We start from the raw sequence: 12,578 nt of genomic DNA, 5'->3' as shown, positions 1-12,578 counted from the left end.
CTTGGGATTTTTTATTTCATCTGGGAATAAGAACTTTCACATACATGCCAAAAGAAAATCTACTTAAATCTGCACCCCCCGCCCCCACTTAATTGTTTCTGTACCAAAATCACCACCCAGAAAGTTGAAAATCACATTTGCTTTTTTTGCATTTGCCTGTTGGTCACTCGTCTCCATATCATCGAAGGAGCGTGGACAGAAAGTACCCCCCCCCTTGCAGTTCTGTGTCCTGGAAGTTGACTGACAGATCCGTGATCAGCGGTGGGGTGGTCCCACACATGGGGGAGTCCACTGAAGGGCACTGGTTTATTTTCACAGCTGTTTGTAAAAAAAAAAAAAAAAAACTGTTAGGTTTTTAGTAAGACATCTTTAGATTCTATAAAGCCACAGACATTAGCTTATTCTTATTCAAGAAGCATTTTCTAACTGGGTTGGATTTTAGCCATGAACTTGGAGAATTTCCCTGTAAAGAGCTAGTATGTGTCTCCAGCTTATACAGAGGGTTCAAACCACCAGTATCTGGGTACCTTCTCAGAGTCACCTGTGGTCCCCTGTGTTGGGGGTCAGAGCTCTTTGAGGGTGTCAAGAGGAACATGATCGAGGTTGCCAGCTGGGTGATAAATAGTCTCAGCAGATTTGTTTGTTCAGAGCTGCCCCACTCAATCACTCAGTTGTGTCTGACTCTTTGCAACCCTATGGACTGTAGCCCAGCAGGCTCTTCTGTCCATAGGATGGATTTTCCAGGCAAGAACACTGGAGTGGGTAGCCGTTGCTTTCTCCAGGGGATCTTCCCAATCCAGGGATCGAACCTGGGTCTCCTGCATTGCAGGTGGATTCTTTACCATCTGAGCGGCCAGGGAAGCCCCTGTTTGTTTGTTCAGGCTGAAGGCTTATTCCATCCTCTGAGTTCTCCGTCAGTGGGAACCACCCCCTGTCCAGCTCCAAAAGGTGAGCCCTATTATTAGCAAAGACACTGTGCCTGGTCTTTTTTCATACCGAAGCTTAGGGTTTCAAACCTAAAGCCAATCTGGGATCACAGGGGCTCTATAAAAAGCATGCCTATACCATACTGAGTCCTTGCACATGTTAAATGGAACTCTCCTGATTTGCAGACGTGGCCTTGCACCTCTGCACGTAAAACAGAGCAGATCCTGCTGGAGAAAGGAAGAATGCCTCTTAAACTGAGCAATGGTGTTTCTCACGTCTCACATTCAGTCACAGAGACTAGGTGTTTTTAAAGTGGGTTCTGTGATGTTCTTTGTGGTTTGCGGGGAGGGGCAAATGAGGGCTCATAAGCTTTAACGGGTTTTAAACTTGATTACCTCCAAGACAAAGCCTGAGGATTCCCAGGGAGGACAGAAGGGGATGGTGGCTGGCGGCGGGGGGGGCAGGGGGGCGGGGGGAGGGGGCTAGGTTGAAGGGGCATGCAAGCAGGCCACACAATCTCAAGACATTTGGAAACCATCGTTTTGCATCAGAGTTACACGGAAAATTCCCATTTGTGAAATTGGATTTCAAATCACCTTCTGCCATGATACAAATGGTTTCACATGTTTTTTCCCCCCTATCTCTCCTGAGAGAATTATTTCTCAGAGCTGCCTGTGAGATTCTTCTGCTTTTCCAGATAGATCCCTTCACCTGGATTTTGTTAAAACTTATTAAGTCTGAACCAAATTGGCTTGTGTGCATTTCCCTGAAGGGGATGTGTCACCAGAGCCAAGACGGGTTTTAGCTTTTCTGACAGCTGATGGAGGGTTTTTTTTTTTTTTCCCCAAGGCAAGTGAGAGCTTTATAAGCACTTTCTGAACATGATCCTACACAGGCTGGTTAGAGGAGAACGTTCAGGCCAGGTGTTCAGGGGAACAGTCTGTGAAGGCCAGTGAATTTCGCAAATGTGTTCAGTGACTTAAGTTCTCAGCTTTCCTGACTGCACTGGCCAGCACTCTGTCACTGGAGGAAACACACACATAGAGGCTGCTTTCTGCCATCCCAGGCCTATGTGACTCCAGACAATGGGATGATGGTTTAGTCGCTCAGTCGTGTCTGGACCCTTGCGACCTCATGGACTGTAGCCCGCCAGGCTCCTCTGTCCGTGGGATTCTCCTCCCGGGCAAGAATACTGGAGTGAGTTGCCACTTCCTTCTCCAGGGGATCTTCCTGACCCAGGTGTTGAACTGGGGTCTCCTGCATTGCAAGCAGATGCTTTACCAAGCGAGCCACCAGGGAAGCCCCAGACAGTGGGATGGCAGACTAACTGTGCTGAGTGAGTTGGTCAGTTTTAGGCAGAACATTGAGCCACCCAGCAGAACCAGCTCTGGACTGGGTTTCGCCAACTGATGACTGGTGACCAGCTCATTCTGATGAATGGATCACACCAGTTGAGATGGACGTGTTTCCCCTTTGCTCCACTCCCTGAGCCATACTTTCACACCCACATGTCATCCCCGTCAGCTGAATGATGAATGTTCTCAGGAGGGTTATTACCCATCTTATCTCTCTCTCTTTTAAGATTTGGTTTGGGCTTGCTTTTAGAGCCTTTGATCTCTTATCACTTGGTTCTTGGACTTGATTTGACATCAAGCAGCCCTCACTGTCCTTAGTCAGAGCACATTAAATGTGCCTGGGCCTGCCCCTTCCCTAGAAAGCACCAAACAACAACAAAAAAACACACCTGGGAAGGATGGGGCCAAGAACGCTGTGCTCCCTGGGGTACCCAGGCAGCCCCAGTGAGAGGGAGGCTGTGCAACCTGATGCGATAAAGAACTGATGGAGGCCTGGAATTAGCAGGGGCCTTGATATGGATGGTGACACCCCAGAGATGCCAAACAATGTTTGAGTCCAACTTGACTCTCTACCTGGGTCCCTTGAGTTGATCTAATGGTGTCACATAGACAAGGGGCAAAATCTATATTTTTCACAAGCCAAATTTTTCATCACTCTCAGTTACAAGTGTTTTTCGTGTGTTTTGTATCTCAGTTTGGCATGTGTGTTATTGGACCCCTCTTCCTGGCATCCATGGCCTTACCCATACTCACAGGTTCCCCCCCACCCCCCCACTGCGCTAGCTGTTTCTTCCCAGTCTCCACCATGACCTCCTTTCCCTCTGTCCACTACTCCCCTGTGCTGTGTCTTATACCCTGTGCCCCATGTTCTAAATCAAGGGCTCATAACCCAGGACCGGCATGGGCTTTGGGAGTCTAGATGTCCAAATTGAATGTTTTCCCTTCTTTTTTCCTCTAAAACAGGCTCCTTCTCCTGTATTTATTCAAATATAGCAAACAGCAGCATGATCACTCCCCACTGTCCATGCCAGGGAACTGAAAGCCACCTTGTCCCTGAGCATCGTGGACCAACTGCCCAAGCGACTCTCCCTACTTCCTTTCACATATTGTAAACCAGGCGTTCGCAAAACTCTTACTAGTGGAGCCCCATGATTCCTACCCAAGTGTCTTGAAGCATCAGAGCTATTAGTTTTCCCCAAGGGTTTATTTTGCTAATCCTCACATTTACAGAAAACTTGAAAGAAGAGTTCAGTGAACACTGTTTTCCTTTGCTTTGTAAACATTCTGCCTTGTTTGTGGTCTGTCTCCATTTTTCTGGGCCATTTGGAAGTAAGATACAGACATCATGGACACTCAGCCCTAAATGCTTTAGCGAATGTCTCCCTAGAGTAAGGGCATTCTCCCACATGAGCACGATAATGTTAGCACACCTGAAAAATGGAACATTTACTCATCTAATCTACACTCGACATTCAAATTTCCCTAATTGTTTCCACATGCCTTTTATGGCTGTTAAAAATTCTTGAAAATCCAGGATCCAGTGAAAGTTCACACACTGTGTTCGGCGGTTATGTCTCTTTAATTGCTTTTCATCTCAAACAGTCCCTCCACTTTTTGTTTACTGTCAATTTTTCACTCAATTCTTTTTTATTGGAGTATAATTGCTTTACAATGTTGTGTTAGTTCTGTGGCACAACAAAGTGAGTCGGCTATCCACATACGTATATCCTCTCCCTCTTGAGCCTCTCTGCCAAACCACCACTGCCCTAGGGCTTCTCAGGTGGTTCAGTGGTAAAGAACCTGCCCGACAATGCAGGAGACGCAAGAGATGCGAGTTCAATCCCTGAGTCGGGAAGATCCCCTGGAGGAAGAAATGACAACCCACTCCAGTATTCTTGCCTGGAACATTCCATGGACAAAGGAGCCTGGTGGGCTGCAGTCCATGGGGTCGCAAAGAGTCAGGCATGACGACGCACGCACGCATGCCATCCCACCCTTCTAACTCTTTTGAAGAGCCCAGGCCCGTTGCCTTGTTCCCCACTCTGCTGGTGTTTGTTTTCTCCCAAGTAGATTCAGGTGAAGCATGTTTGGCACAAATACAGCCCAGGTGGTGGATATTTCTATAGCCCCATGTCAGAAGCACATGCTGTGGTTTGTCTGCTCTTGGCTATGGGAAGGTTGATGCTGTGGGGAAGGGCATTCACCAGACCTTTCCACTGTCCTCTCTCCCTCTAAAACTAGTTAGAAATCGGTGGGTGATGCTTTTGAGGTCATGTGAGTATCCTGCTTTGCAATGCCTTGAGAATCTTAAGATTGTCTGTTGAGATTATCAACTGATGATCTTTGCCTGACTCTATGATTATACTGGGAGCTGAAAAGCGTGTATGTTTTTTTTTTTTTTCAGTTATAGTTGATTTGGGCTTCCCTGATGGCACAATGGTAAAGAAACCACCTGCAATGCAGGAGACCCAGGTTTGATCCCTGGGTCGGGAAGATCCCCTGGAGAAGGGAATAGCTACACACTCCAGTATTCTTGCTGGAGAATTCCATAGATGGAAGAGCCTGGCAGGCTACAGTCCACGGGGTCGCAAAGAGTTGGACACGACTTAGTGACTGAACAACAATAAGCAAATTCATAGCTGATACAACTGAGTGACTGACACTTTCATATGACGAAGGTTCTGTATCTTTTTCTTTAAATTCGTATTTTATTCTAAAACAGTTTAAATGTTATGTTTTTAATACAATTTGGAAAGGTTACTTTCCATTTACAGTTATTATAAAATATTGGCCATATTCCCTGTATTATACAATACCACTTACTGTGTACCTAATAATTTGTGCTCTTACTCCCCTACCGCTGTATTTCCCCTCCTCCCCTCCCTCTCCCCACTGGTAACCACTAGTTTGTTCTCCATATCTGTGAGTCTGCTGCTTTTTTGTTATATTCACTAGTTGGTTGTGTCTTTAAGATTCCACATGTAAGTGATATCATACAGTATTTCTCTCTTTCTGACTTATTTAGCATAACACCCTCAAATCCATCCATGTTACAGCAGGTGGCAAAATTTTGTTTTTTTTTATGGCTGAGTGGTATTCCATTGTATATGGAGACTGCATATTCTTGATCCATTCATCTGTTGACGGACATTTAGGTTGCTTCCCTATCTTGGCTATTGTAAATAGTGCTGCTATGAATGGGGGCTTCCCTGATGGTTCGGTGTTAAAGAACCCGCTTGCCAAGCAGGAGACGTGGGTTTGGTCCCTGGGTCGGGAAGTTCCCATGGAGAAGGAAATGGCAACCCACTCTAGTATTCTTGCCCAGGAAATCCCATAGGCAGAGGAGCCTGGCAGGCTACAGTCCATGGGGTCACAAAAGAGTAGGATACAACTTAGCGACTAAACAATTTTAAACAACTTCTGTGAACATTGGGGTTCTGTATTCTTGACTATAAACAGTTCCTTACCAGGGCATTCAGGGTAGCTCCTCCCGGCCACCACTGACCTCGGACGTGGGGTAGCTCCTCTCAGCCGCACGCTTAGTGCGTCGGCTCTCGCGGCCGCCTGCGCTTAGTGTGCTTAGTGCACTGGTCAGAGCAAACACCCTTTTCCAACAACACAAGAGAAGACTCTACACATGGACATCACCAGATGGTCAACACCAAAATCAGATTGATTATATTCTATGCAGCTAAAGATGGAGAAGCTCTATACAGTCAACAAAAACAAGACCAGGAGCTGACTGTGGCTCAGATCATGAACTCCTTATTACCAAATTCAGACTTAAATTGAAGAAAGTAGGGAAAACCGCTAGACCATTCAGGTATGACCTAAATCAAATCCCTTATGATTATACAGTGGAAGTGAGAAATAGATTTAAGGGCCTAGATCTGATAGATAAGAGTGCCTGATGAACTATGGAATGAGGTTCGTGACATTGTACAGGAGACAGGGATCAAGACCATCCCCATGGAAAAGAAATGCAAAAAAGCAAAATGGCTGTCTGGGGAGGCCTTACAAATAGCTGTGAAAAGAAGAGAGGCGAAAAGCAAAGGAGAAAAGGAAAGATATAAGCATCTGAATGCAGAGTTCCAAAGAATAGCAAGAAGAGATAAGAAAGCCTTCTTCAGCGATCAATGCAAAGAAATAGAGGAAAACAACAGAATGGGAAAGACTAGAGATCTCTTCAAGAAAATTAGAGATACCAAGGGAACATTTCATGCAAAGATGGGCTTGATAAAGGACAGAAATTGTATGGACCTAACAAAAGCAGAAGATATTACGAACAGGTGGCAAGAATACACAGAAGAACTGTACAAAAAGATCTTCACGACCTAGACAATCATGATGATGTGATCACTAATCTAGAGCCAGACATCCTGGAATGTGAAGTCAAGTGGGCCTTAGAAAGCATCACCAAGAACAAAGCTAGTGGAGGTGATGGAATTCCAGTTGAGCTGTTTCAAATCCTGAAAGGTGATGCTGTGAAAGTGCTGCACTCAATAGGCCAGCAGATTTGGAAAACTCAGCAGTGGCCACAGGACTGGAAAAGGTCAGTTTTCATTCCAATTCCAAAAAAGGCAATGCCAAAGAATGCTCAAACTACCACACAATTGCACTCATCTCACATGCTAGTAAAGTAATGCTCAAAATTCTCCAAGCCAGGCTTCAGCAATATGTGAACCGTGAACTCCCTGATGTCCAAGCTGGTTTTAGAAAAGGCAGAGCAACCAGAGATTAAATTGCCAACATCCGCTGGATCATGGAAAAATCAAGAGAGTTCCAGAAAAACATCTATCTCTGCTTTATTGACTATGCCAAACCCTATGACTGTGTGGATCACAATAAACTGTGGAAAATTCTGAAAGAGATGGGAATACCAGACCACCTGACCTGCCTCTTGAGAAACCTATATGCAGGTCAGGAAGCAACAGTTAGAACTAGACATGGAACAACAGACTGGTTCCAAATAGGAAAAGGAGTACATCAAGGCTGTATGTTGTCACCCTGCTTATTTAACTTCTATGCAGAGTACATCATGAGAAATGCTTGGCTGAAAGAAACACAAGCTGGAATCAAGATTGCTGGGAGAAATATCAATAACCTCAGATATGCAGATGAAACCACCTTTATGGCAGAAAGTGAAGAGGAACTAAAAAGCCTCTTGATGAAAGTGAAAGAGGAGAGTGAAAAAGTTGGCTTAAAGCTCAACATTCAGAAAACGAAGATCATGGCATTCGGTCCCATCACTTCATGGGAAATAGATGGGAAACAGTGGAAACAGTGTCAGACTTTATTTTGGGGGTCTCCAAAATCACTATAGATGGTGACTGCAGCCATAAAATTAAAAGACGCTTACTCCTTGGAAGAAAAGTTATGCCCAACCTAGATAGTATATTCAAAAGCAGAGACATTACTTTGCCGACTAAGGTCCGCCTAGTCAAGGCTATGATTATTCCTGTGGTCATGTATGGATGTGAGAGTTGGACTGTGAAGAAGGCTGAGCACCGAAGAATTGACGCTTTTGAACTGTGGTGCTGGAGAAGACTCTTGAGAGTCCCTTGGACTGCAAGGAGATCCAACCAGTCCATTCTGAAGGAGATCAACCCTGGGATTTCTTTGGAAGGAATGATGCTATAGCTGAAACTCCAGTACTTTGGCCACCTCATGCGAAGAGTTGACTCATTGGAAAAGACTCTGATGCTGGGAGGGATTGAGGGCAGGAGGAAAAGGGGATGACAGAGGATGAGATGGCTGGATGGCATCACGGACTCAATGGACATGAGTCTGAGTGAACTCCGGGAGATGGTGATGAACAGGGAGGCCTGGTGAGCTGCGATTCATGGGGTCGCAAAGAGTCGGACGCGACTGAACTGAACTGAACTGAACTGAACTGAACTACCAGGGCATTGAAGACCACCAGCCTGGCTCCAGCACTCATCTTTACCCATGTCCCCAACTTGTCCCTTCAGCCTGTTCACCTGACTCTCTCCTACTACTTGCCCAGAGCTGTCTAAACCTCACTTCCTCCGGGAGGCCCTCATTGATAGTTCTGTCCACAGAGCACCAGAAACTCACTTTGTCCTCTCACCCAGCACTCTTGTTTTATCACTAGACCATAAACGCCGGGAGGGCAGAGGGCCGGCCTGGCTTCCTACTGGGCGCCCATGGCCTAACAACAGCCTGGTGCACAGTAGGTACTCCATGAGTACTCCCTGAACAGATGGGCAGTGCTGCCACGCGGGCAGGTCGTTCTTTGCCAGACGAGCACGGGAGGAATGGGCCAAATGAATCAGTAGTTCTGGGCCCCCAGCACCCGGCCCAAGTTTCTGAAGGTTAAGAGCCTCCTTTCAGAATTAATCAGGTGCCACTCTCTCTCCTTCCAGCAGGACATTCTAATCCAACAGTGCTTCAGTTCCAATCGCCAGAGCCTCTGGGAGGCCAGTAGGAAGAGCAGAGTTAGGTGTTTGTTTATTGAACAGATGTTGATAAATGAAGCCAAAGGTGACAAGTGGTAACTGAGCTCCTCCAGACTCAGCTAGAACCACCATCAGTGAAAAGGTTCAGGTTTCAGCACCCAGAGTGCATCGTCACCGCCTTGGATGAGGGTAGTGACACTTGGTGATTAGTGTCATGGGGTGTCCACCAAAGGCTTCCTGCCCTTCAGTCCTCATCATGAGACAGGAAAGAAAGAAAATCAATTCGATTACAACAGAGACATGCTGAGAACACTGCAGAGCCTGTGCTGTGCTCGGTCAGAAAGCAAAGCCAGGGAGGGGAAAGCAGGCCACAGCCCCTCCCCTGGCTCTGGGAGCTCCCCCACAAGGACCCACAGTCTGGCACCTTCCAACGACTAAAACCCTACACACAGCAGAGTACAGAAATTGCTAAGTCCTAGAGTAGTTAGTGAAAGTCATTCAGTTGTGTCTATTTGCAACTCCATGGACTATACAATCTAAGGAATTCTCCAGGCCTGAATACTGGAGTGGGTAACCTTTCCCTTCTTCAGGTGATCTTCCCAGCCCAGGGATTGAACCCAAGTCTCCCACATTGCAGGCGGATTCTTTACCAGCTGAGCCACAAGGGAAGTCCAATACTGGTGTGGGTAGCCTATCCCTTCTCCAGCGAATCCCCTTGACCCAGGAATCAAACCGGGGTCTCCTGCATTGCAGGCGGATTCTTTACCAAACAAGCTCTCAGGGAAGCCCACAGGGTAATTAACTGTGTAATTACACAATGTAATCAGTGTCGTTAAGCTAATGGCATCAACCACATGTCACATGGCAGAATCACAGAGTTGGTCCACTGAGCCTCCGGGGACAGAGGCGGAGCTGTGTGCTCATCCATTTCCACCACCATCCTGGCCTCAGACAGAGTCTGGACGCGGTAGGTGCTCCGTGGGCCCTGTTGACCCGACTGGGACACACCAGCTGCCCACCTGTTGACACCGCGCCACTGTCATGGCAAAAATCGCATTGCACGTTGGCAAGTTTGGGGCACACCCACACCCAGCCGCTTTGTGCCTCTGATAAAGGCTTTGATGTAACTGAACAGAGCGGGTTCAGCGCATAACTAAGCACAGATCAGGGGTGAGTGAGCCCTTCTGGTCGTCCCTGGTCTGCGATGGAGCAGCTGATTTACAAGGGTCTGGTCTCCCACTGGTGACTTTCCCTCTTCCCCCCCAGGGCAGGGCTGGGCTCTGGCACACCAGACCCACCCTCTGAGAGGGACAGATTCCCCAAGGGAAAACCCAGGGTTCTGCCCCAAACTATGCACCCCTTCCCCCCGCCCCCCGCAGTCTTCCTCTGCCTAGGAATTTCATCCCAAAGGAGCTCTGTTTCTTTCTGTTACTTTATCCAGCAAGCTTACGCTGACCCAAGGAGGGTGACTAAGGGGAAACGGAGTATTTTCAGCCAGGGGCCATCACAGTCACTGTATCAAGTATCTTTTGGGGGCAGTGAATTTCACGACAGGTGTGTTTTTATTCAGGAGAAATAATGCACTTAATTTAGAGGGATGAACTTTCCTTCCAAGAACTGTTCCCTCTCTCTCTCCCCTATCCTCACCCACGCTGCCAGGAGAACCCACAGCGATGGCAACCACGACATTTAAGCCTGGAGAGACCATTGCAGCATAAGCCACAACACCTGACTTCAAGTCTTGTCTTTTAGTGACTTTTAATGGGGTGAGCTCACCAAGCCATACTTCTCTCTTCTTTCAAATGGGCGTCAGCCCATCCCTACAGGCTTGGAAGGGGTGAAAGTGAATGTGTGAGTCACTCAGTCATGTCCGACTCTCTGCAACCCCATGGACTGCAGCCCACCAGACTCCCCTGTCCATGGAACTCTCCAGGCACAAATACTGGAGTGTGTTGCCATTCCCTTCTCCAGGGGATCTTCCAGACCTAGGGATCAAACCCGGCCTCCCACCTTGCAGGCAGATTCTTTACCATCTGGGCTACCAGGGATGCCTTTGAAAGGGGTAGGGAGAGGGTGTTCGTGAGATGATCCAATACCTGGGAAGCTGCAGTGGTCCTCACTGGGACAGCACAAGCGTGAAAGGGTTGGTCTCAGTCCTCTTTCAGGCCAGAGACATGAAAGAGAAGGTTCAGAGTGGAGAGGTGGCTGGGTTGGGGTGTTTTCTAAAATTTGCCCTTGCCCTGTGGATTGGGTATTTTTCCTATACATTAAAAAAAATTATTTTAGTGAAAAAATTTACAGCCTCTTAAAAATTCTTTGATCAGAGTAACACAAGTACATAGGTTAGAAAGTCAAACAGGGGCCTTCCCTGGTGGCCCAGGGTGTGTCCCGCTCTGTCTTGGGACACACCCTGTGGAGTTCTGGTGACCGTGTAAGAAGTCTGGTTCTCCTGAAGCCACCATGCTGGAGAGATTTTGGGGTGAGGCCATGAGAGAGAGACAGAGATGGATGTCTGAGGAGCCGCAGCTGGTCCATCCTCTAGCTATTCTATCTTGTAGTAACCCTGGTCCTAAGCAGCAAGTGAGACATGCCCAGCTGAGCCCAGCTAATACTAATAAATGATGGGCAGCTCCTTGGCGGTCCACTGGTTAAGAATCCACTTTCCAATGCAGCAGATGCGGATCCGACCTCCCCTCTGGGAACTGAGATGCCCCCACGGCGTGGGTCAGTTAAGCCCGTGCCCCAGAGCCACAGAAGAACTGCAACTAAGATCTGATGCATCCAAATAAAAATACATTTAATATTAATATTAATTTAATATTAATACATTTAATAAGTGATGGTTGTTGTTTTATGCCACCAAAGTCTGGTTTAGTTCAGCAGTGGATAACAGGGTCATTGCTCCAGCTTCTGTCTCCCCATCTCACTTGACGGCAGCTTCATCTTCCCAGTCGCTTAGACCCAAAACCTTGGAGCTAATTTTGTCTTTTCTCTTTCACACCTCACATCTATTATGTCAAGAAATACTCTGGCTCTGCCCTCAATGTTTGCCCGGAGTCCACTCGCTTCTTACCACCTTCAGTGCTCACACCCGGCTCCAAGCCACCGTCATCCTCTTGGGCACCGTGATCATCTTTCACCTGCATCATAGCAATAGCCTTCTAATTGCAATCGCATCTTGCTTCTGCCTTTCTTCCCGCTACGGTTTATTCTCAACGCATCAGGCAGAATCATCCTGCTGACACGTGAGTCAGCCCTCTTCTAAAGTTTTCTTCTACCTACTCCTGCCCATACATGTCTTTTTCAACACTAAAGTCACTCTTTAATTTGTAACAAAGAGACCTGCATTCTAGTTCTGTCTTTGCGCCTAATAGACTAGGAGATGGAAACAGCTCGGATGAGGGATCTAGATTCAACCTGCCTGGATCTGAATCACAGCTCTGCCACTGGTTTGCAGTGTCCCATGGCCCAGCGCTCAGTCTTCCATGGGCTTAGTCTCCTCATCTGTCTGATGGAGCTGATAATAATAGAACCTAACTCAACGCTGCTGTGGGGATTAAAGAGATGAGCCACGCGAATCGCCCAGCCTAGCACTCAGTGTTCAAAACAAGCTAGCTATCACTCTTACTATCGTTCCCAATTTAAACCCTCGGGCAAACTTTGTTGCTTCGGGCACAAGTGGGGATGAAGACTCTTAGGGGTATGAAGGTTTTCAGATGGCTGAGGCAGAGGAAATGTGATCGCCTTGATTATGTTTGTAGGTTCTATTAGACCACATAGCAACAGAACAACATAGCAACTAAAGAAAGCAGTTCAGTTAACTTGCCTTTTCTTTTCCTGTGGTCCCGACTTAAAAAGAAAAAACAACCATGTGAGT

The sequence above is a fragment of the Ovis aries genome, chromosome 11, assembly GCF_016772045.2.
Source record: "Ovis aries strain OAR_USU_Benz2616 breed Rambouillet chromosome 11, ARS-UI_Ramb_v3.0, whole genome shotgun sequence".
Classification (NCBI taxonomy): domain Eukaryota; kingdom Metazoa; phylum Chordata; class Mammalia; order Artiodactyla; family Bovidae; genus Ovis; species Ovis aries.
This window is presented reverse-complemented; position numbering follows the sequence as displayed.